Below are 27,087 nucleotides of genomic sequence, written 5' to 3' on the forward strand. Positions count from 1 at the left end.
CACACCCACTTCAGAGTTAGTATTCGATTGTCAGTCAGAGGCCCATCTCCATATACACAGTTCATGCAGCAAGCAGTGATCTTTGCTTTCTGATTGTTGATACACAAGGCATCCAGTACCAATAATGATTCACAGTGACCTAAACAGAAGAGCCATTTCCAAACTTTTCCTTTTCTTACTTAATGCTGAGTTTGAGAGGCATGTTAAATCTGGCACTTGTGCAACTACTCCAGTTTTTCTACAAAAGAGGAAGGAAATTCCTTTCAATAGGAAGAAAAGAAGAACAAGTTTAAAAATGATATCTGCTTAGGTGTGTATAACTTCTGTGTTGTCATCTTTCTTTTAGAGCTGGAACACATTCTTTGTTTTTAAGATCTAATCATCAGTAGACTGATTTTTTTTTTTTTTAATTTATTTGGCTCTGCTGGGTCTTAGTTGCAGCATGTGGGATCTAGTTCCCTTCCTACCGATTGAACCTCCACCTCTTGCACTGGGGCTGTGGTGTTTTAACCACTGGACCACCAGGGAAGTCCCAGCAAGCTGTTTTTAAGGTCTTAAAGTCTTCAAAGTCCTGAGGGCTGGTTTTTGTGCATTTCTGACTTCCAATTTGGTGAGAGAGTGCCTGGATGGGCTGTTTCATCCATTATTGCCATGGTTTTCATCCTTGTGTTCAGTTTTTAATTAAAGTGTACTAAGCTATATCAATCAGATCTAAGTAGGAAAATAATTGTCCTAATTAAAAAACAAAAACAATAAAAATTCTTATGGCTGGTTGATTTCAAAATATTGGGTGCCCTAAATCCATGGTTGTACTGAAAACTATCAGTTTTGTTAAACTAAAGAGTTAATTATGTAGGGTTCTTATGCCAGGAAAGTGGGGAGGGGAGAATTTTTTTTTCTTTCTATATCTGTCAATTGAAATATGCTGTGTTGTAGCTGAAACATGAATATTTTAAAGTAACAGCAAATGCCTATAATTCTTAGCCAGCGGTTCCAGGCATGTCCTTTACTGGCAATGAACCACATGCAGGGAGAGTCTGTCTCACGGTGCCAAGGAGTTAATTATACTCTCTTAGACTCTCAGGACTAAGAGTGTCTTTACTATAAACCCCCCATCCCCCTTTTGTGCATAAAGTGGAGCAAATCTCATTGCTCATCAAATTGTTTTAAGCAGGTGCCATTTTCACTTTTCTCTTTGTATTTATGAGTCAATATTTGTACAATCAGATTAAAAAAAATTGTAACTCTATAATTTGTTTCCTTCATGCTTTCATATTGTTTCCTGGGATTCCCAGTGTGAATACAACCCTGAACCCAGGGGCCTCTGTTCCCAGCAGTGGCATTGGGCACCAGGCTCTGCAGACTCTCTTTAGTTTATACAGTTTATACATTAAAGAAAATAAATGCAATTGAGAATGCCTAATGGAACTTTCTGGCACATGCTACAGGAGGGTACTTAAATATAGTCTGATAAAAAATTAAAACCAATTTATCAAAATGGCAAAACATTCGGTAATTTGGAACACTCTTAATGTCCATTTAAAGTGCAATAGCCAGTAATTTATTCCATTTTGGAGATTTCAAGTTATCAGCATTTAGTGAAATTTATAGCTCATTCTTAATTTTGCTATTATTTATTTTAGCAAATAGGGGGAATCTTACTCTGCAAAAAAAAAGAAAAAGTGCTGATTCTCATCTTGTGAAGTACCTCAGTGTGGCAGATTCAGTGTAGAAGACAAATTGATGGCTTGCTACCACCAAAGTAGAGATTTCAACTTCTTTTATGTAAGCTTTCGGATACGTGGCTTCTTATACTTGAGTATCTTGGAGACCCAACCAGGGAGCTTATTAAAAATTCAAATTCCTGCCTTCTAGCCCCAAAGGACTCTGATCAGAAGGTCTGGAATGGTGCCAAGTAATCTGCTGATTTTTAACAATCACCCATAAATAATTTTGCTCCTAGGATACATTTTGATAAACACACATTGAGACAGAAAAGTCTGTGCTTTTTGTACACAATGCCATTTTATATATGAACTACTGATTAGTAGGTACAGTAATCCTAAAATTAATTAAGGTGTTGATTAACTTCAGTTTGGGGGATTTACAAGATCTGTTAAAAATTCAGTTTGGAAAATTGTTCCATTTTGTATTAACCTTTTAAGTTGCATCACTGAGACCAAACCAAATTCATCAAATCAGTAATTCATTTAGAAGGCTCTGGTATACACTCATGGGCTTCCCTAGTGGCTCAGAGGGTAAAGCGTCTGCCTGCAATGCAGGAGAACTGGGTTCTATGTTAAATATGTAAGCTGTATTTTCTTCTCTTAATATAATTCCTGGGGAGATATAGATAATGAAACATATCATCAGAAAATTAACTATAGTAAACAGCTAATATTCATATATGTTGGTAAGAACAGTTGATTTATTGAAAGTGATAGTCTGTTGGATTCCAAAATCCTCCTAAAAAATATGGCTTTAGGGAGTACACCCAATGCTGAGGTCTTGTTCTGATTATGTATAGAGATAATTATTAAGGAGCAGAAACATGTCTCACTATGGATATTGCAGTTTTAAAACTGAACATAATTTTTCCATCAAGAAACTAGAGCTGGTATCATTAGAAAAGAATGGTTGGCACAGTAAAGGAGATAATCCATGTTCTTTTCACAGGTAAGAGTGAAGGTCCAGTGAGCTTCCTAAAGATATTTACTCAATCTTCAAACATCTCCCTAAACAGAAAAGTTGCTTATAAAGGAATGCTGGAAATCAAGCAGTAGATATCATCTTAGATGTGAAATGATGGTCTAAGCAGAGATTGCAAGAGGACTTATTCTTGGTCCTATATATTGTAGAGGTCTTAGGGGGGAATCAACCAATTACAGGCAAAAAAGAAATATCATATGTGACCTTAAGGACAAGACCATGTACATGGGCCATTTACAGAATGAGCAAACACATTCTAGATTTCAGGGGAAAAAAGGCAGAAGAGGAAATAAATCCATGAACCATCCAGGTTTAAATCCTCGGATCAAAGGTTTATCTCCAGCTGCTGGAGGATCTTGGCAGAGGAAGATAGTCTTTGGTGATGAGTGACAAGTTGGAGGAAAAGAGAAGGTGACAGGCAGTTTCTGAGGAATTTGCAGCCCAAGGCATTCCTGGTCCCTGAAGATGGAAGTGACGATGACAGGGACCTTCAGCAGTTTCATTTTTTTCTGATGTGCTTATCTGAATTTTAAGAACCCAGAACAGAAGAACAAAAAAATTCAGTTAAGACCTAGTTTTATATCCATTATCCAGGCAAGAGGCCACAGAATCAAGCCTATTGAGGCTGTTTATGTTTGCCAAATGAACTATTTCAGATATTAAAATGACATCAATACAGGTTGTTGGAGAAGCTCACTGACATTAATGGCATTGCCAAAAATGTAACACAAACTTCTGAACATTTGTCATATTTAGGAAGTTCTATTTTCCAGTTCATTTCCACAGAGCTGGAAAAAGGAAACGTGAATTACTGTGGTAGTAAGGGAAGGAAACCAAAATTTAGTGAAAGCTTATTGTGGTCTTCACATTGTGCTATGTACTTTATACATTGTCTCATTTGGTAAGTTCATAATAAATGTTAACTGTGTTAAAGATAAAAAAGGTATTGATTTGAAGCCTATGGACATTTTAGGGATTTAATAATGAACATGCCATCCCAAGTGACTTTTTAAAAAATTGGAGTAAAATTGTTTTACAATGTTGTGTTAGTTTCTGCTATACAACAAAGTGAGTCAGCTGTATGTTTACATATATCCATTTCTTTTTAGACCTCCCTCCCACCCTGCTCCAACCCACCCCTCTAGGTCATCACAGAGCAAGCACTAAGGGGAGCTAACCCTAACCCTAACCCTAACCTTAACCTTGTACCATACAGCAGCTTCCCACTAGCTATCTGTTTTACTCTGGTAGTGTATTTATGTCAAACCTAATCTCCCAGTTCATCATACTCTCCCCTAACAGTTCAAGTTTATTGTGTTGAAAAAAAAAAAAAAATCATCATCAAACCAACCAACCCTAAGAGCAGTCTGCAAATACATTCATGTGCAAACCTTTGTTCATATTCATCTGTACATCTCTCTAGAGACCTACACAACTTTTATTTAAAATCCTTGGGAGAAAAATGACCTGTTGAGATTTTTCTATGGCAGTTATCATAGCAAGGATATGAAGAGGGTGAAAGCAACTCATACAATCATACACAGTGTGGGTTTTATCTGGAAAACTTTAAAGCTGGAGGTTGACAAGCGGTGGCATACATCTCCATCCTCTCATCATTCTGTAGGGAAGTGTGTCAGCTCCTGGACCCATGGAAGTTTGTATCCCGCTACTCTGCTTCTTTTTTTTTTTTTTAATTTACTTTTTCTTATTGGAGTACAGTTGCTTTACAATGTCACATTAGTTTCTGCTGTGTCATGAAACGGTGACAGAGGATGAGATGGTTGGATGGCATCACCAACTCAATGGACATGAGTCTGAGCAAACTCTGAGAGATGGTGAAGAACAGGGAAGCCTGGTGTGCTGCAGTCCATGAGGTCACGAAGAGTCAGACACTGAGTGACTAAACAACAAACATCAGTATACATATGTATCTCCTCCCTCTTGGACCTCCCTCCACTCCTATTCCATCTATCTAGGTCATCACAGAGCACCAAGCTGAGCTCTTTGTGCTAGACAGCACGTGCCCACGAGCTATCTGTTTTACATATGGCTGTGCACATATGTCAATCTCAACCTCCCAATTCATCCCCAACCCCCTCCCTGTCCCCCAGAGGATTGTCCCACCAGTGGCTGTCCTGACCTAGGAGCCCCTGAAAGCTCATCTTCAAAGGTTAGTTTGAGTACCATATTCTGGAGTGTGATCCCATACAGGAGGGAACAAAGGACAGGCTGAGAGACACATAGAAGGAGGAAGGAAAATGACCCACGATGTGTGGTCCAACAGTGCCTGCCGTGGCTGGTAACTTGCTTACTATGGAGCAGCCTGAGAATTCAAATAACACATGTCTTAGGATCAATCTGCTTAAAGAAACGTGGGCAGAATGATTTGCCCATTGACTTCTCTCTCCCTATGGCCAAGAAGTACCCATTAATTATCCTAACACTCTGCTTCTCCTGTCAGAGAAACTCTTGAAGAAGCTTAAGGGACTCATATTCCAAGCTTGAGGGGAGGTACTGTGAGTTCCTTTTATAGGAAACTGATCAAAACTCAGGGCTGGAATAAACAGTGATGTTTTGGTAAGTTTATGATATATGTAAATTTCCCTTAAGGCGGAGGATGAAATGTTTTAAACTCAAGCCTCTAGTGGGCTGGGTATCACTGTTACGGGTCAGCTTAGGAGATGTAGGGAAACCATGGAAAGGCTTAACAATTCCTCCTGCGCAAGTATAGCCATTCACCCTGTGGAGATGTGAAACATAGCTTTTCCTGATGGGGTGAATGTGGGGCCCCAATACAGTGTGCTCTTCATAGTCAGGTAATGAAGAAAGCATGTCCATGATGGCCTCTGGAATTCCTGGTTGACACTGTGTGGTCAGGTCTGGATAGTTAGTGTGGATAGATGGTTAGACTAAGCTCTGCTTAGTCACTCAGTCTGACTCTTTGAGAGCCCATGAACTGTATTCCACCAGGCTCCTCTGTCCATGGGATTCCCCAGGCAAGAATACTGGAGTGGGCTGCGATGCCCTCCTCCAGAGGATCTTCCCAATCCGGGGATTGAACCCAGGTCTCTCACATTGCAAGCAGATTCTTTACCATCCAAGCCACCAGGAAGCCCATTTAGTATGTAAATTCATTCTAACAGCAGTTGTTTTAAAAAATGATGAGCATTTTTAAAATTTATTTTTAGTCTCAGGTTAGGAGTAAAATCTTGATCTGGTTTACCTGCTAGCATTTACATTGAATCTCATTCTCGCATTTGATGCTCATGAATTGCAAAGGAAAGGTCAGTAAAGGAAAGTGTCTCCCCATCTTGCTTTGCAGGTGGGTACCCATAAAAGTCAAAGGGCTGTTAGAATCCTGTTCTCTTAGCTACTCTGCATCCTTGACATCACAAATGAGACAGTTATGTTGATGGTGAGTATTTTCTATTTAAGGAATTTTGCTTTGTTTTGTAAAAAGAGTTATTTTTTTCTTGATTAATAAAAGTTGCAGTGATTTTCAGGTTTTCCCTGGATTTTGACTGTGTAATTGATTTACCATTATCCCGGGCAACACTTGAATGGGTTGGTTTGCTTTTGTTTTTCTAAAAGACCCATACTTTCCTTTCTTGTTCTTGTCCTTCCTATCACTCTGCTCAAAGCATTTTTAAGTATATTCTTGTGCTGTAAAATTAGTCTAATTTATCTTTGCTCAACGTATCTTTGTTTAAAATCGTTGATAATACTGAAGAAATTATTTGCAGGGCAGGAATAAAGATGTGAAAGTAGTAAATGGACTTGTGTATATAGCGGGAGAAGGAGAGGGTGAGACAAATTGAGAGGGTAGCATTGACATATATACACTCCTAAGTATAAAATAGATAGCTAGTGGGAAGTTGCTGTATAACACAGGGAGCCCAGCCCAGTCCTCTGTGATGACCTAGATGGGGAGGATGGAGGTAGGGTGGGAGGGAGGTCCAAGAGGGAGAGGATATATGTATAATTATGGCTGATTCATGTTGTTGTATGGCAGAAACCAACACAATACCGTAAAGCAATTATCCTCCAACTAATAATTTTAAAAGTAAGATAAAATAACTTGTCTCCCTCTTTTCCAACTCTACGGATAAACAGGGTTAATTTATTTAACCTGCTGCTGCTGCTAAGTCGCTTCAGTCGTGTCCGACTCTGTGCGATCTCATGGACGGCAGCTAGCCAGGCTCCCCCGTCCCTGGGATTCTCCAGGCAAGAACGCTGGAGTGGGTTGCCTAGTCACTCCCAAACCCCTTTAACCTCTTATATATTAACCTCTGTTAATCATAGTAGGAGTCCAAACATTTTATTTAATAAAGAGAAGATCACATCCATTGAATGTCACTTACAAAAGTTATAAAAAGGAGGCATCCATCCTTCCATTTCTTCTCTCAACAAGTGATGGGCGGATCACAATAGGCATAGAATTCTGTCCTCTGTGCTGTGGGACATTGTAAAATGTAAAAAACAGTGGGCTTCCAAAGTATGCAAACTAATTTTGCTAACCCCATTTTGTCAAGTAATTTTGGTGTGGGAAATAACCAGTGGGAAAGCAAGTGGGGAAAGAAAAATAAGTAGTAAGATTCTGAACAGATGTTCAGCACAGCAGGAGATAGTGTTTCAGACCTGAGATCCAACTTGTAAAAGAAAGTGTGTAGCGGCTTGCATTTTGAAAGGAACCCCAGACAGGAAAAGATTATACTTCGTGGCAAAGACACAACAGGGAGACCTAAATGAAATCATGACTACTTTCCTTGTGGAACCACAGAGAAGAAAGTGGGGTTAGGAAGCTCATTAGCAGATAACATGCCTTGGAGGGGTGAGGCGGGGGAGAGGGGGAAGGCAGTACTTTGTCACTGCCTGGGCACTTGTGGTTGGCCGTTTGTGTACATAGCATATAAGGCTCTGAATGGTCTTTTTTTATTTAGCATCTATTGGAAATGGCAACCCATTCCAGTGTTCTTGCCTGGAGAATCCCAGGGACGGGGGAGCCTGGTAGGCTGCAGTCTATGGGGTCGCACAGAGCCAGACATGACTGAAGCGACTTAGCAGCAGCAGGAGCAGTGTAGAAAATTATTTATGCTTCAGTCTCATTTTTTTCCCAATGTTTCAGAAAACTGGTTATTTATTGCTATGTCGCTTCTCTGGTGTCCAACTTTTTGCAATCCTGTAGGCTGTAGCCTGCCAGGCTCCTGTGTCCATGGGATTTTCTAGGCAAGAATACTGGAGTGTTTTGGCATGCCCTCCTCCAGGAGAATTCTCCCAACCCGGGGATCAAACCCACATCTTTTACATCTCCTGCATTAGTAGACTGGTTCTTTGCTGGTTGTTTGTTAGGTTAGAGTAATTGTGTAAAAACATAAAATCAACAACCAGCAGAAATCCTTTTTAGAATTTTTTCACTTTTAATTTTTAAACCTAAAATGAATGTTACAAAACCCACAATAGTAAAATAAAATTTATCTTGCTAGTAAAATGGATTTTCAAGTGCTTTCAAGTCCCCTGGGGATTCAAATCCAGCAATACTTGAAGTCATGCCATCCTGTATGCTGTCAAAGTCTGACTGCCATGGGTAAAGTTTGAGAGGGATCTGAACCAGTAAAGGGAAGCAGTAGAAAATACACATAGCAGCTGTGCAATCAGAAAATATTGGACTGCCTTTCAAAATACAGTTCCTTGTAGCCACACAGAAATACAGTTTCCACTCACTGAACAAGTTGGGTTCCAAATCGGAATTTGCAAGAATCAAGTCTCTCATGAGCTGGGTCAAAAATCAGGAGATTGCTGGCCCGGTAAAGAATGTGGCAAAAAATAAAATCTAGATGAAAGCATCTTGAGAGTTAGCAGTTCAGATTCTCAGAGAAGTCCAGAGAAGAGGGGAAGAAAATGCTTTCTATATCAGAGAGTGGGGATAAAAAAACAAAACAAAACAGGATATTCTCAGGACAAGGTCAGGGAATCCATCAGGAGTGTTTCTAGGCCAAGTGACATTACCGAGTGACCCACTGCTCTGAGCATTTTTCTTGAACTGCTCCATTGAAATTAACACCTTCATTCTCTGTGTTGTATTTTATTTATAGTGGTTATCTCCCACTTTCTGAAGATGTTGGGGGTCTTTACTTGTTGACTTGTTGATCATTTGTTTCTTCCTCTTTGAATGTGAGTTTTGTACTGCTCACCCTATGCCTCCAGCATTGAAGTACTTCACAATTGCTAAATGAATACATAAAAAGGAAAATGAAAATTTTTACAGTTACAGTCTTGCCATACCATCATTGTTTTGTACTGTACACAAATGAATGGTAATGTAAGATGCTTTTGCTGATTCAGGCTCAGATGCTTTCGACAGATAGACAGCTTGGGAACAAAAGCATTGTCATTATAGCTTTTGTTGTTTGTGGGGGTGCACAGTGAATTTGAATTCATTTCACTGATATAGGAAGGGTGCATTATTAAATATAATTTTGGCATAGACATTAAAAAAATCACAGCCTTAATATTAGTGCTTTTGGTTGTTATCTCCTTTCTTCCAAAAGAAGAAGTCAAACAGGGTTAAAGTTAAGGTTAGAAAGCATCCCACAATGTTTGACAGAAGGGTGCTCCAGCTCCATGGCCAGTTGTTCAGAAACTGTAGCCTGGGTTGTCCTTGCTTTTCCAGTGCAGTTACCACGGAATTGATATGGTATATTCTTAAATAATATTTAAGAATATTTAAGAATATTTCTTGAATGATGGGACTATTTCTGTACTATACATTTAAAAAAATATGTTCAATCTTAAGGGATTATTTAGATCTTAAAAGTATTTTGCACCCAAGCTCATTTGTTCCATCAGTCCCTGACTCCCCTTCAAGCAACTTCCTGTCTCTCCTTTGAATTAGAACTGATATTTTATATCTCATGTGGAACAGACAAGATATGAATTGCATGAGGGTAAGGATATTTTCTGCTTCATTCCCTGCCTAGCCTTCAGTGACATGGTAAATGCAATAACAACATCACTAATTTTCAGATAAATAAAGGAGAAACTTAGTGGGCTGTTTTAAGCTGTACTTCTGAGGGTATCATATTTTGGTGGAATTCAGAGTAATTCTTGATTGCATGTTTAAAAATCATTTTAATGGGGTCATAAGCTTTTTAAAGATTTAGTTTTAATTTTTATTCCATATTTTCAAAAGTAAATAATTGCTAAAAGACAGCAAACTTTCTCTCCCCAGTCCATCCCACCACTAGCCCCTTCACCATAGTGATCCCTCTTTGGAAATAAGAAATGCTATCTCTCTTAGCTCTTCTGGCACTTAGCTCTTTACTTATAAATACTACATGTGCTGTGCTTAGTCACTCAGTCATGTCCAACTCATTGTGACCCCATGGGCTGTAGCCCACCAGGCTCCTCTGTCCGTGGGGATTCTCCAGGCAAGAGTACTAGAGTGGATTGCCTCCTCCAGGGGATCTTCCCAACCCAGGGATCAAACCCAGGTTTCGTGCATTGCAGGTGGATTCTTTACCATCTGAGCCACCAGGAAAACCCAAGAATACTGGAGTCGGTAGCCTATCCCTTCTGGGGTTACTCCCCAACCCAGGAATTGAACCAGGGTCTTCTGCATTGCAGGCAGATTCTTTATCAGCTGAGTTACCAGGGAAGCCCCATAAATGCTACATAGAACATAGATTACCTTATTTTGATTATTAACTTTAAACATTATCCAACTCTATTGCAGTTTGGTGACAAATCCATAGTTAGTATTATCATTATCATGACTAGTGTAAATACTATCCATTGTTGAACCAAGTGAAATGCTCTATTTATATGGTTTTTAATAGTATTTTACCCTGGAGTTAATAAGTGCATTTTTTTCTATTTCATTACTTACCTAAAAATTATGGCTGAGTCATTATACACCTTCTGATAGCCGTGTAATATATTGCCTCATTCAAATTCCCATACAGTCAATTCTAGTTATTGATGTATTAATTTCCTTTTCATCTTTATTTCCCCTGAAAGCATCCTTTGGGTATCTTCTGTATTCTTTAGAAAACCCCTACATAGATGTTTTCAGGATTGGCTCTTCTTTGTGTGAAGGCTTCTGCCCAACTGTCATCTGGATTGTTGAGCACTCCATTTGGGATTTTGAGCTCTCATTCCTCATCCTAAGACTTCCTCCTTCTTGGCTTATCCCTTGTTGTAGATGAAATATGCCTTGTAACTTCTGAAAAAAACAAGACAAAAAGTAATTATTTTGAGACACAGCATTTCTGAAAGAAGAGAAGCAACAGTCAAAGCAGAGAAAGAAAGACATCCCCATCTGATGCAGAGTTCCAAAGAATAGCAAGGAGAGATTAAAAAGCCTTCTTAAGTGATCAATGCAAAGAAATATAAGGAAACAATAGAATGGGAAAGACTAGAGATCTCTTCAAGAAAATCAGAGGTACCAAGGGAACATTTCATGCAAAGATGGACACAATAAAGTACAGAAATGGTATGGACCTAACAGAAGCAGAAGATATTAAGAAGGGTGGCAAGAATACACAGAAAAATTATACAAAACAAAAGGTCTCAATGACCCGAATAACCATCTGGATAATGATGATGTGGTCATTCACCTAGAGCCAGACAGCCTGAAGCATGAAGTCAAGTGGGCCCTAGGAAGCATTACTACAAACGAAGCTAGTGGAGGTGATCGAATTCCAGTTGAGCTATTTCAAATCCTAAAATATGATGCTGTGAAAGTGCTGCACTCAATACGTCAGCAAATTTGGAAAACTCAGCAGTGGCCACAGGACTGGAAAAGGTCAGTTTTCATTCCAATCCCAAAGAAGGGCAATGTCAAGGAGTGTTCAAACTGCCATACAGTTGTGCTCATTTCAGATGTTAGTAATGTAATGCTCAAAATCCTTCAAGCTAAGCTTCAACTGTATGTGAACTAAGAGCTTCCAGATGTACAAGCTGGATTTAGAAAAGGCAGAGGAACCAGAGATCAAATTGCCAACATCCATTGGATCATAGAAAAGACAAGGGAATTCCAGAAAAAAACATCTACTTCTGCTTCATTGACTACACTAAAGCCTTTGACTGTGTGGATCACAATAAACTAAAAAAATTTTAAAGATATGGGAATACCAAACCACCTTACCTGCCTCCTGAGAAACCTGTATGTAGGTCAGGAAGCAACAGTTAGAACATGACATGAAACAATGCTGCTGCTGCTAAGTCGCTTCAGTCGCGTCCGACTCTGTGTGACCCCATAGACGGCAGCCCACCAGGCTTCCCTGTCCCTGGGATTCTCCAGGCAAGAACACTGGAGTGGGTTGCCATTTCCTTCTCCAATGCGTGAAAGTGAAGTCGCAATCATGTCCGACTCTTCGTGACCGCATGGACTGCAGCCTACCAGGCTCCTCCATCCATGGGATTTTCCAGGCAAGAGTACTGGAGTGGGGTGCCATTGCCTTACATGAAACAATGAACTGGTTCAAACTGGGAAAAGCATATATCAAGCCTGTCTATTGTCACCCTGCTTATTTAACTTATGTACAGAATATATCATGCAAAATGCCAGGCTAGATGAAGCACAAACTGGAATCAATATTGCCAGGAGAAACATCAATAACCTCAGATATGGAGATGACACCACCATTATGGCAGAAAGTGAAGAGAACTAAATAGCCTCTTGATGAAAGAGAAAGAAAAGAGTGAAAAAGCTGGCTTAAAACTCAACATTCAAAAGCTAAGATCATGGCATCTGATCCCCTCACTTCGTGGCAACTAGATGGGGAAGAAATGAAAACAGTGACACACTTTATTGTTTTGGACTTCAAAATCACTGCGGACAGTGGCTGCAGTCATGAAATTAAAAGAAGAAAAGCTCCTTGGAAGAAAAACTATGACAAACCTAGACAGCATATTAAAAAGCAGAGACATCACTTTGCTGACAAATATCTGTATAACCAAAGCTGCAGTTTTTCCAGTAGTCATGTATAAATGTGAGAGTTGGACCATAAAGAAATCTGAGTGCTGAAGAACTGATGCTTTCAAATTGTGGTGCTGGAGAAGACTCTTGAGAGTCGCTTGGACAGCAAGGAGATCAAACCAGTCCATCCTAAAGGAAATCAGTCCTGAGTATTCATTGGAAGGACTGATGCTGAAGCTGAAGCTCCAACACTTTGGTCACCTGAAGCGAGGAGCCGACTCATTGGGAAAGACCCTGATGCTGGGAAACACTGAGGGCAGGAGGAGAAGGGCATGACAGAGGATGAGCTGGTTGGATGGCATCACTGACTCAACGAACATGGCTTTGAGCAAGCTCTGGGAGATATTGAAGGACAGAGAAGCCTGGCGTGCTGCAGTCCGTGGGGTCACAAAGAGTCGGACATGACTGAGTGATTGAATAACAACTAGAAATTTAACAAATTTCTAAAAATGTCCTTATTTCACTTTTACATATGGTTGATCGTGTATTTGGATATAAATTGCTAGAATGGATTAGTATACACATCAAGAATTTGAAATGCACTGTGCTACTGTCCTCAAGGCTTATAAGTTGCTTTGAAAAAGCAAATGTGATTATTTTTCCTGATCTTTTGTATGTGCCCCCCTTTTTTCTCTGGAGGGTCTCCTTTTTATTCTTTTTATTATTATTATTATTTTCATTTATAGCTTTAGGCACTTGGTGGCAGCTTTTTTCAATCTGGAGACTTACATCTTTCAAAGGTGGAGAATTTTCTGGTTTTCTCTGTGAAACTCCTGTTAGTTAGATATTGGGCCTCTTCATTTAATTGTTTTTCTTTCATCTTTTCTCTCTTATTGGTTATCTTTTTGCAGTTTTGATCTTCTAGCTCTTTTGTAGAACTCTTATTCAAGTGATCTCTTAATGTTTTAATTTCTGTTTCTTGTTCCATGAATGTGTCTTTTTAAGCAGTTAGTTTTGTTCCATGGGTTCAATGCCTCTCTTACTCTCCAAGGATATTAATTAAAGCATTTTTTTTTGCTCCCTAAATCTGTTTTGGTTATTTTCTCATCTTAATTTTAGAAGCTTTCAGTTCTTTGATTTTGTTTCTAAGTAAGATAAAGGCCCTAAAATTTGAATAGGAAGTTCTATGGGTGTGGGTTGCATTTATGCATGGCTGAACCTCCTGTGTTTGCCAGACTGACCAGCCAGTTTCTATGTTGTGAATCCCCTAAATGTTTGGATTCCTATTGGGGCTCTCTGTGAGGCAGTACATTTTCTCTTATATTTTCCTATGGGTAATTAACATGCCTACCAGGTATCCAGAATTTGGTGGGAAAGAATGGATCAGGGTCCGCTGTTTAGTTTGATCCCATTTATCTTCGTTTGTATGGTAATTTGTAGTCTTCTGTGCTCATGCCACAGGTGTGCTAGAAGTACAATAGTCATCAGAAGGCACTCACAGTGAGGGGGAACTGGGGATGTGGGGCTAATTGCTCCTCAGCTGGTTTTTTCAAATACTTACCCTGATATCTTCAGAGTGTTCCCAGTAATTCCAATTTCTGAGACTTTCTGGGGTTGTTAGGGGCCAAATGAGTCAGCAAATCTATCCTTAAGATTTTACTACTTCCATTCTTCTAAATTATTTTTCTGTTTACTGCAGTCTTCCAACACTGTGCCTTGGGATTATAGATTTATTCTAATTTTTTAAATAGCTCTTCAAATTTGTTAGTTTTCATGTATTTGTTTTCCCCCCCCCCCCCCGGATGTTAGGTTGTTGAGTTTTGAGAGAAGAAGAAACGGAAATGTCTTGAGTCCACCAACTTAAAACCACAAATCTGGTGATCAGATTTTGAAGGATAGATTCTCATTATTGTAAAAATTGCCAACATTTATTTTTAAACAGGATACAGTTTATTAATTAGCACTTGCAACATTATCATGAAGTAAAGTAGAATATCTACTGTGGCTGCTGAAAGCAATGTTGTCCTACTAGAGAATCAACTAGAGAAACCAAATAAAGATCTAAACCTTTCTGGTGGGTATTGAATCAGTATAGAGAATGTTAAGTTGCTCTTTCTGGTAAATGTTATCACATTATCTTAGACTAATGTCATATTTCACATACTAGTACATGGCTGCCAAGATATAGCATGGAGCAAGTAAGAAAACTTTCACCGCTGGATAGTTCTAGTAGTATACAGACAGGTTTCTATTCTTCTTTCTCTATTCTTCCTGTAGATTACTGAAACATTACAACAAAACATTTTGCAATTATTTGAGGGAAAAAGGAACAAACCATTATTGGCTGCCCACTCTGTATGGTATATAGTAGTGTGGCTTATACATTATTATCATTTCATCATCTTTTCCTAGATATTAGTTATACTTTAAATTTATGTATATTTAGTGAGATTTCAAAGCATTGATTTCTGAATGAAATTTAAGAGATTCCCAGCATTTACTTGAATCATTTTTTGGTGAAATTTCACATCTGCATAGCTACATTCATTTTTTAATGATTTCTTTTAATTGTTGATTTTTCTCTGGATTTGTTTGTAAATCTGTGCCTCAATCTTCAGTTTATCCATAATCATAAATAACTGCATATTCAACTGTGCAAAATTACCATTGCTTACTTTTCCTACAAAAACAAAGGACATGAAATCTTTATATTTGAGTAGGCCTAAAGAACACAGATCAGAGTCCAAAACTAAATACAAGCTCTCACTCAAGTTCGGTGAAAAAGTCAAAAAAAAAAAAAAAAGAAAAAGAAAGAAAGAAAAAATTTAAATTGTAATGTGAAAACACACACACACATATACAATGACAACAGAAATATGTGTTTCTAATCACTGCACATTCTTCTACTCCCTGGACAGAACTGCAGCAATACTGAAGAGTTTTTTCCAAGCCTGGATACTGCTCTTAGTTTTGCACCTGCTCCTGAGGTGAGCCAGGCTGGCAGGAAGAGGGGGTGGGACTGATTCCAAAGGGCTAGTCCTTAGCCAATCACCAGAGTCACAGGCCCTTGGAGTGAGGTTGAACCACAGATGCATGTTAGATGTTCATCTCTGTGTTAAAAAAAGACTTTGTGAAAATAGCGTCTGGTCCTGAGCCCAGCAAGCATGGAGAGGAAGAATGATAAGTTATCCATTTCTAGAAACTTTATAAATATAGGAATTGCTTAACACAGACTGCTGACCTTGAATTCCCTTCTTATGAGTGTGTTTGTAATTCTGAAAACAGCCTCAGAAGGCTGGAGAACAATTCACAGAATGGCTATTAATAAACAGTGCTCTAAAACTTACAGTCGTCCAGAGGGTAAAGACAGGTGCTTCACTTCAGTATAGAAATGAAATGCCAAAGAGGTTGGGTGGTTTGTCTGAACACTGTGGGGTGTGCGAATGTGTCCACGAGAATCCACACACCTATGTGTGTGCACGCACAACACGTGCACATGTACTCTGACAGTACAGTTGACCTTCAAACAAAAAAGCGTTAGGGCACTGACCCTCCATGTAGTGGGAAGTCTGCCTACAACTTAATAGTCAGTGCTCCGTGTCCACAATTCTGCATTCATCGTTTCAACCAAAGTCCTGTAGTAGGTGATTATTGAAAAAAATCTGTGTGTAAGTGGACCTGCACAGTTCAAACCCCTATCATTCAAGGGTCAACTGTACTCACGTGTGTTTGCATTCTGTAGTAGATAATGCTTGTTTAAGACCGTGGTACAGCTCGAATTAATATAATATAATGATTTTGTTTCTAAAATCATTCCAATGCTCCGATGTTTTTCAACAATGGTAATAGCTACACTTAATAAAGTAACATTAGACCAATGTCTTTTCATTTAAGTATCATGCTAATGAGATTAAGACTGCTTGGTCTCATGAGGAAAAACAGTCAGTTCTCTATTTAGACTGAGTTAACCTCAAAATGTAGGAAAAATAATATAAACTCAACCTATTTCCTAAAGAGTTGGCAATAACATCTTCATAAATGTACTGGTTTTTCAATATTTAAAAAGCAGTGACCTGGGTCTCACATTTCTCATAATTAAGTAGACATGGGAGACCAACTACTTGGGCGTAATGCAAACATTAGTAGTAAGCGGAAATTAATGAGTTTTCTTTTTCATCTCCGTTTCAGTGTTGGGTTTGCAATGCTGCCTTCCTTCCATTTTCTTTCTTCATTTATCTCCATTCCTTTCCTCCTCTCGCCTGGCTCACCACCTCCTCTGTCATTTTATGGAATAAGTGGTAGCATGAAGAGCATTTTCAAGAAAGTATATCCTATGGCCTTTCTTAAGGTAATTCAAACTTGTACTTGGCCAAAAAAGAACTGTATGCTAAATTTATGTATGTTCTCGGAGACAGAGAGAAACTATTTTTTCTCCGTCCCCTTCATGAGACATTTAAACAAGTGGGTAACAGGTGCTACATGCCTGGAACACACTGTACTCCGAATATTCTTGTAAGAAGCTGTTCACTCTGGAGAAAGAATTTTGTTTCGAAGCCTTAGCGAACACCACCTGTGCTTGGTCTGTCATTGATGAGATACACCCTTGGTGATGAAAAGGGATGTTATTGGGATACGGATAGAGTTCTTTCTCCATATATCTGGGGAGGGAGCTGATAAATGACTTTATACCCACCAAGTTGCCTAATTGTATGTTCTTTGGGATAAGATATTTCACCCATGTTTTGAATGGAAGGAGTAATGCAAGATTGAGCAATGTACTATGTATTGTTCTCATTTGGGAAAAAAAATGTGTTTGATTTTACTCATATAAAATATGAAACTCGCTTGTGCCAAGACTCTGATTGTTGTTGTTTAGTCACGAAGTCATGTCTGACTCTTTGAGAGCCCATGGACTGCAGTACACCAGGCTTCCCTGTACCCTACTATTTCCCAGAGTTTGCTCAAACTCACGTTCATTGAGTCAGTGATGCTATCCAACCATCCCATCCTCTTTCACCCCCTTCTCAAAACTTGACAAAGAAAGAAGGAAATATCGGTTAGTAGGATTAAGAGGTAAATTTCTATGTTTTTTGCATTAACCTCAGAATTAGTGGCGAGGTTTCATGGACTTGGCCTAATAAAGACAATTTACACAGCACTATGGATAAGAAAAGAGCCCCAGAGAAAATATTTGTAAGCCATAAATTACTAATACATATGTACTTATGATGAATAAATTATTTTGCAATATGATGAACATGAAGAGAAAAATAAAATCTAGATTTCTAAAAGAGGATTAACTCTATCGGCCCCTTAGAATGCATATTTTTTCTAGAGTCATTTTCATTGCCGAGAGTTTTAAGTATCCTAATGGTTAGATATGATGTACTTGTTCACAGAGAGCATCCTCCCAACTCCCCCAGTCAGAGAAGAACTGTGAGTCAAGCCAGTGTTTGGTGAATTTCCCAAGCATGACAAAGTGCTCTTTTACTTCGTACCCTTATCCCACCCCCACCCCAAAGTTTGTAAATCACTGTCTAGCTTCAAAAGCATAATGCTGCTATATATCAATTTAGAGATTAAATTCATTTGTAAGAATAACTATCCTGAACTCCATATGTGGTTTAGTGTACTGGGTTAAATTCTCTATGTCTACATGCTAGCTTTTAACAATTCTGGATGATGACAGCATAGACCAAGTTTTGAATTATCAGGGAAAACTAGGTGATTTGGGAGAATTTGTTCAGGTGGTATCAGGTCAACATATAACATTAGAGGTAGTTGAAATCTGAAGCAGAACACTCAGGGTGTGACCCCAATACCATTTCGATTTGTATTTTAAAATGTCTATTTTCAGTTGTCTGGAGGAAATTTCTACTTGAAAATTTCATCACATCTAACACATTCATCTCCCTCTCAACTTAGGCCTGTTTCTTTGCTTGTATTTTACATTTTGATGGGATATTGTTGTTCTAGTTTTCAGGACAAGAGCTGAGGACTGTGAGTCTCAGCTTTGCTGCTTCTCACCATCATTCTCTGTCTCAGTCAGTTCAGTCACTCACTCATATTCAATCTTGGCAACCCCATGGACTGCAGTATGCCAGGCTTCTTTGTCCATCGCCAGCTCCTGGAGCTTGCTCAAACTCATGTCCATTGAGCTGCTGATCCCATCCAAACATCTCATCCTCTGTTGACCCCTTTTCCTCCCACCTTCAATCTTTCCCAGCATCTGGGTCTTTTCCAATGAGTCAGTTCTTCACATCAAGTGGCCAAAGTATTGGAGCTTCAGCTTCAGCATCAGTCCTTCCAATGAATATTCAGGACTGATTTCCTTTAGGATGGATTAATTTGATCTTGCAGTCCAGAGGACTCTCAAGAGTCTTCTCTAACATGACAGTTCAAAAGCATCAATTCTTTAGCACTCAGATTTCTTTAGGGTCCAACTCTCACATCCATACATGACTACTGGAAAAACTGTAGTTTTGACTAAACAGGACTTTGTTGGCAAAGTAATGTCTCTGCTTTTTAATATGCTGTCTCTATGTCATAACTTTTCCTCCAAGGAGCAAGCATCTTTTAATTTTGTGGCTGCAGTCACCATCTGCAGTGATTTTGGAGCCCAAGAAAATAAAGTCTGTCACTATTTCCATTGTTTCCCCATCTATTTCCCATGAAGTGATGGGACTGGATTTCATGATCTTCACTTTTTGAATGTTGAGTTTTAACCAGCGTTTTTACTCTCCTCCTTCACTTTCCTGTAGAAACGGTTTATTTCCTCTTCGCTTTCTGCCATAAGGATAGTGTCATTTGCATACCTGAGGTTATTGATATTTCTCCCGACAATCTTGATTCTAGCTTGTGCTTTATCCAGCCTGGCATTCCACACGATGTACTTTGTACCTATGGCTGATTCATGTTGAGTTTTGACAGAAAACAATAAAATTCTGTAAAGCAATTATCCTTCAATAAAAAATAAATTAATAATAAGAAAAATAGGTTAAATAAGCAGGTTGACAATATACAGCCTTGACATACTCCTTTCTCAATGTCCTGTTCTAACTGTTGCTTCTTGACCTGCACACAGATTTCTCAGGAGGCAGATAACATGGTCTGGCATTCCCATCTCTTTAAGAATTTTCCACTGTTTGTTGTGATCCACAGTCAAAGGCTTTGGAATAGTCAATGAAGCAGAAGTAAATGTTTTCTGGAACTCTCTTGCTTTTTCTATAATCTAAGGATGTTGGCAATTTGATCTCTGGTTCCTCTGCCTTTTCTAAATCCAGCTTGAACATCTGGAAGTTCATGGTTCATGTACTGTTGAAGCCTGGCTTGGAGAATTTGGGGCATTACTTTGTTAGCGTGTGAGATGAGTGCAATTGTGTGGTAGTTTGAACGTTTTTTGGCATTCCGTTTCTTTGGGATTGAAATGAAAACTGACCTTTTCCAGTTATATGGCCACTGCTGAGTTTTCCAAATTTGCTAGCAGATTGAGTGCAGCATTTTCACAGCATCACCTTTTAGGATTTGAAATAGCTCAACTGGAATTCCATCACTTCCACTAGCTTTATTCTTAGTTATGACTAGCTTTGTTCATCGTGATGCTTCCCAAGGCCCACTTGACTTTGCATTCGAGCATGTCTCACTCCAGGTGAATGATTAAACCATTGTGGCTATCTGGGTCATGAAGATATTTTTTGTATAGTTCTGTGTGTTCTTGCCATCTCTTCTTAATCTCTTCTGCTTCTGTTAGGTCCGTACCATTTCTGTCCTTTATTGTGCCCATCTTTGCATGAAATGTTCCCTTCATATCTCTAATTTTCTTGAACTGATCTCTAGTCTTTCCCATTCTATTGTTTTCCTCTATGTCTTTGTATTGATCACTTAGGAAGGTTTTCTTATCTCTCCTTGCTGTTCTTTGGAACTCTACATTCAGATGGATACATCTTCCTTTTTCTCCTTTGCCTTCTGTTTTTCTTTTCTCAGCTATTTGTAAGGCCTTCTCAGACAATCATTTTCCTTTTTGCATTCTTTTTTGGGGGGATGGTTTTGATCACTGCCTCTTGTACAATGTTGTCAACCTTTATGCACAATTCTTCAGGCACTCTATCAGATCTAATCCCTTGAATCTATTTGTCACTGTGGGATTTGACTTAGCTCATACCTGAATGGTCTAGTGGTTTTTGCTACTTTCTTCAGTTAAGTCTGAATTTCGCAATAACAAGTTCATGATCTGAGCCACAGTAAGCTCCGGGTCTTGTTTTTGCTGACTGTATAAAGGTTCTCCTTCTTTGGCTACAAAGAATATAATCAATCTGATTTAGGTATCAACCATCTGGTGATGTCCATGGGTAAGAGTCATCTTTATGTTTTTGAAAGAGTGTGTTTGCTATGACCAGTGTGTTCTCTTAGAAAAACTCTGTTAGCATTTGCCCTGCTTCATTTTGTGCTCCAAGGTCAGATTTGCCTGCCTATTTCTCTAGGCATCTCTTGACTTCTTACTTTTGCACTACAGTCCCCTATGATGAAAAGGCTATCAGTTTCTGGTGTTAGTTCTAGGAGGTCTTGTAGGTCTTCACAGAACAATTAAACTTCAGCTTCTTCAGCATTAGAGGTTGGAGCACAGACTTGGATTACTGTGGTATTGAATGGTTTGCCTTGGAAATGAACAGAGATCATTCTGTCATTTTTGAGATTGCACCCAAGTACTGCATTTTGGATTCTTGTTGACTATGAGGGCTACTCCATATCTTCTAATGGACTCTTTCCCACAGTAGTAGATATGAGACTTTCTATCAACCTTTTCCAAAGATACCTTGGATTTAGCTACCTTCTCTATTTGCATGTAACATATTAGTTGTGCTGGGCTTTCAATATCCACTGCTCTTCACCTCCATTCCCCAGCTCACATTTTCTGCCTTCCTTGGGCATTTCTTTACTGTCCTTACATTTTGTGATGGATTGCTTTCTGGAATTTTCTGTATACTTCTATTGCTTGAAATGTTCCAGATCTGACCATTTCCTTCTGATATCAATTCCTTTCCAATGAAACCTAGACATCATAATTTATTCACTTAAATGCACTTTCACCAGCACCCTCAATTTCTTTTGTATTCTGTCTCTCTTTATACAGGAGAGGAAGGGGACAACAGAGGATGAGATGGTTGGATGGCATCACCAGTTCAAAGGACATGAGTCTGAGTAAGCTCCGGGAGTTGGTAATGGACAGGGAAGCCTGGCATGCTTCAATCCATGGGGTCACAAAGAGTTGGACACGACTGAGTGACTGAACTGAACTGAAGCATTACCCACTCCCAGCCCCCACTATGGTAATATATAACCAAAGATGAATCTACCCATTCATTTTCTTTATAACTATCTTTTATTTTTACTGTTAACCCTTGGTCCTGAACATTAAGATTCTACAATGGGGCTGAACAATATCACCATACCTTACTCTAACCAACTGAACCCTCAATACCCTGGGTAATTCTTTGTCTAATGTGTGATTATGCATTAAAAAAAATATTTCTTGCTTTATATTCCTCTCTATAAGTGCTTGTTTCACTTCCATCTCTCCAAACCCTGGCAGATGACTGTTTGATTTTTCAAACAAAAGAATGGCTCTTATGAACTGCTCACCTGTCTCCATGACACCTGACCTCTAGCTGTAGATCCATCCTTATTCGTCTTCCCTCCTGTCTCAGAGGACAGTATCCCCTGGCCTTCTCTTTAAGACATTCTTCCCCATATCTAGGGTCTTTTTTTTTTTTTTTTTTTTTTATTTTTTTTTTTTTCATATCTAGGGTCTTGATCGTCATTTGATCCTTCTTTTTGTAGGTATTCTACATTTATTTTTTTTTCCTCTTCATTCCGCCTCCAGAATATATAGATATTTCCAAGTCTCCCTCACACTCAGAAATATTTTCTTATTTCTGCATCCTCTTCAAACTCCTTCCTAATTCTTTTTTCAACGTGTGATGAGTTTTCTGGGGAAAATGGTGGTGTAAAGGATAAGACCACACTTACTGTGTCTACTTTTCCAGATTTCATGCAGTCTTAGTTATTACAATCTGGTGTCCTCTCTTATTACCCCACCTCACTGAGATTGTTTTCCTGTTAGCCACGAATGGCATTCTCATTGCCAAATCCTATTTTGCTTTCACATTACTTGATTTTTCTATAAAATTTGATGCTCTATATTATGTTTCCTGTGGATTTCTAGGGCATTAATGTCTGCTGGTTTTTATCCATGTCCTATCTTTTCTCCTTCCATTTGGCCCATGCATTGCATTTTAGGGTTTGTTTTCTCATGGCTACTCCCCTTATTATCCCCCCCCTTTTTTTTGCAGAGACCCTAGATGATCATTACCCACAATTTTATCTTACCTCCCAAGCTGTATTTCCCTGTGACTTCTCACTTTCTATGTCCAGGATTCTCCCTATTTCTTATCCTTCAGTCCATTATGACCTTTATCTTAAAAAAATATATCTCTTTATATCATCACTTCATTTAAATATCCCTGGTATCTATACAATAAAGATCAAACTCTTTAGTGGGGTGTAAAGCCCATTACTATCTGAACTTTCATCTTCTATTCATGGCTTCATATTTTGCTTTCCAGCTACACTGGAATTTTTACCATAATCTTTCCTTTGCCATATTTGTGTATTATTAGCTTCTACCCTCCATCCTCATTCCAACTTTGAAAAAAGACTCTGATCATGGGTGTGGTTGTATAATCCAGATCTTGAAAAATATTAATATCTGACTATTTTGAGCTGGTCCTGCTACTCTGGGACAAGGCCATACCTTGAGAGAATCAGCTATTTATTTCCCCCCTGAAAGGAAATAAAAGTGATCATTCTCAAATAGTCCAGGGAAGTCTTCAATATGGAGTAAGCATAAGATACATCTTTGAACTGAAGACTGAAGAACTATCTTACTTTCTCAGGCTTGAGGAATTCCAGGAATGGGATAGACCTGGCTTTCTAGGTTGGGTTTCCACAACACAAATGCTTATGTGATAGGATTTGCATGAAAGTGGTTTATTAACAGGAAACTGGAAAGGGCACAGAAAGGTAGGCTATGTGAGGGGGAAAAGTCAACAAAGGCTATGGTTTCAGGTGAGAGCCTAGCCTGGGCTGGCTCCTATGGGTAACTCTGGAACGTAGACTGTGCTTCACACATTACCCTTCCTTGAGGTGAAGTGAAGTGAAGTCACTCAGTCGTGTCCAACTCTTTGCAACCCCATAGATTGTAGCCTATCAGGCTCCTCCATCCATGGGATTTTCCAGGCAAGAGTGCTGGAGTGGATTGCTATTTCCTTCTCCAGGGGATCTTCCCAACCCAGGAATCGAACCCGGGTCTCCCTCATTGCAGGCAGACGCTTTACTGTCTGAGCCACCAGGTTGAGGGAGCTGGAATTCAGTTCACTTGCAATAGCAGTCAGTCATTGGCTGCCTGCTGGGTGAAGGTGGTAGAAATGAGGATTTGCAAATTCCTGATCCTTTCAGCTCTGCTTCCGTAGCCAAAGAACAATCCTTCGCAAAAGCTGCAGGTGTGAGCAGTTAAAAGTAGGCCACAGAGCTGGGAATGCGCATCCAGAAATGACAACACAGACATGAAGGAGTACCAAGAATCTCTAAGCCATCTGGTTGTGGAGAAGCAGATTGGGATCTAATAATCCTGGAACTGGTCCCTTCCACTGCCAGCAACAGTAGGAGCAAGAACATCAGCAGAACAGAGAAGTGACGGCTTTGGGAAAAACCATCCTATGGGGAGTATGGCATCTTTTGGCCACAGGTGGCCTTGTCAAGTCCTATGAAAAGGCAAGATGTACAAGGACTTGGACCCCTGGGTGCTGAACAGAGGAAGCACCAGAGGTCACTGGCATCCCAGTGTACCCAACTGAACAGAGACTTCCTGAGGGTCATTAGGAGCAGAGCAAAAGCAAAAAGACACAATGAGCAGGCCTGAGAGGAATACCCAGGCAGAGTAGTTTCAAAAAGCATGCAGAAGGGTATCATGGGAAACTTAGAAAATAACTGAGAGGTGAGAAAGACTCCTTGAAAGAGAAAAGTTAGTAGAATCTCTGGATCCAGTTATAGCTTGGGTTACATTTCCTGAAAGTGCTGTTTAGAGACTAGAATCATTGGGCTCTAAACGCTCATCAGCTGCATGTAGTTGATCCACCAAAGAGCCAGGAGATGGAGTAACAGGAGCTCAACAAGAGCTCATCTTCTCCTCAGGCTTCAAGACCTAGGCATCACATCCCAGCTTAGACGAACTCTTTCCTAACCTTCTCTATACACAGCTTCCCCCTCCTCTGTGCTTGAAGAGCACTCAGCTACTTTTAGTAGAGAATTTGCTGCACTGGATCATGGTAGTCCACTTTAGTGTCTATTTAGCTCCAGAAACACTTTCAGGAGGAGTTCAACAGGATACTCATCTCTGTTCTTTAGTATTGTGTTGTTGTTCAATTGCTAAGTCATGTCCTATGCTTTGCAACCCATGTGAACTACAGCATGCCAGGGTTCCTTGTCCTTCACTATCTCCCAAAGTTTGCTCAAACTCATGTTCATTGAGTCAGTAATGCCATCCAACCATCTCATCCTCTGTTGCCCCTTTCTCCTTTTGCCTTCAATCTTTCCCAGCATTAGGGCCTTTCCAGGGAGTCGACTCTTTGCATCAGGTGGCCAAAGCATTGGGACTTCACCTTCAGCATCAGTCCTTCCAATGAATATTCAGGATTGATTTCCTCTCGGATTGACTGGTTTGATCACCTTTCTGTCAGAAGGATTCTCAAAAGTCTTCTCCAGGACCACATTTTGAAAGTACAGTTTGCAGAAAATATTATGGTCTTAATAAATGTCAGTTGAATGAATGAAGTACCTAGGACCATGGTTTCTCCCATGGGTAAAAACATCTCTAAGAAACATCTCTATGAAACTGTTTCCCAGGAAAACACACAAACACAAAATTTTGTATACACTAATCTATAAGAATTTCTCAAAACAGCAAAAAAATGAAAATAAAATACCAAACCAAAGCAAAAAATAAAGCTAAATAAAAAAACTAAAACATTGCTACTAGATAAAACATGTCCTTCAAACTCAAGATTAGTAGTAAAGATCCTCCTAAATTTTTGAAATCCTGATGTGTTCCAACTCATGGTAAACTAATGAGAAACTTGAACTCAATCCAAGCATTAAGAATTTAGGAGCTCACTCCCAAATTACATGCACCAACTACTTTGGAGGAAGTTCATAGGAATTGCAATTAATGAGGCACTGATGGGAACCAAGTAAGAAAACAGAAGAGAAGGAAATGAAGAGACTTTTTAATGAACAAAGAAAACAGGCAGAGCAGGCAAGTCTGGCCTTGAAATTGATTGATGGGGAAGGGCCTATTTTCTTCCAGGTTTTTGTCCCACTCTTAGCCACCTCATTTGACCATGAAATGAATTATAAATTATGTCTACGTTTTCTTAGCCAGGTATAGGAAAAACTGTCTTTCCCAAGTGCCTTGGGAACCCCACATCACCATTTCATTTCTCAAGTCTTAAAAATGTTTTTACTTTCTAGCTTTTGGCTTCATGGTCAATAACATTGACATCATTTAGTTAAGTAAAGAAACCATTTTCCAGTGTTTCTGTTCAATGTATTATTATTGCAAATTTAGAGATTTTTGAGTTATTTGGTGCTCCGTTGTGTTTCTATGTTTGATGAAATTGTAATGAAATATTTTGCATATATGAAGTTCCAGGGAAAAGCTGTTAACTAACTGATTGTTGACTGAGAACAGATTTTTATGAAAGAGGTATCAATATATGTGCTTTATTTGCAATTTTAAGGTACATAAATCTTATTCTCTTTTTTTACTTTTCTGAATAAATCACTCTACAATTTCATCCTGGAATTTAATATTGACCATCAGCTAAACATGTGAGGACAAATTTGGGAGCATCCAGACAGAATGAAATTTTGGTAGACAATTATTTAAAGATAAATTGAAAATATCTATCAAGTAATAATCACACTTCTGGCTACAAAAAACTCATTACTTCTGTTACACCACTGCCATAAAGTTTCTGAAATGTGTATCAAGAGCTGGAAAAAAAAATTTAGGTGTGAAATCACATGTGTTTGAAAGTTTCTTTAAACTTGTCTATAGAAATGAAGTAAAAACTGACTTTTTACTATTTTTAAAAATTTTATTTATTTTACTATTTAAAAAAATTTTATTTATTAAAGGATAATTGCTTTCTGTCAAATCTCAACATGAATCAGCCATAGGTATAAATATATCTCCTCCCTTTTGAACCTCCCTCCCATCTCCCTCCCCATCCCACCCCTCTAGGTTGATACAGAGCCCATATTTGGGTTTCCTGAGCCATACAGCAGATTACCATTGGCTATCTATTTTACATATGGTAATGTAAGCTTCCATGTTACTATTT

The sequence above is a fragment of the Oryx dammah genome, unplaced genomic scaffold (genome assembly GCF_014754425.2).
Source record: "Oryx dammah isolate SB20612 unplaced genomic scaffold, SCBI_Odam_1.1 HiC_scaffold_2, whole genome shotgun sequence".
Classification (NCBI taxonomy): Eukaryota; Metazoa; Chordata; class Mammalia; order Artiodactyla; family Bovidae; genus Oryx; species Oryx dammah.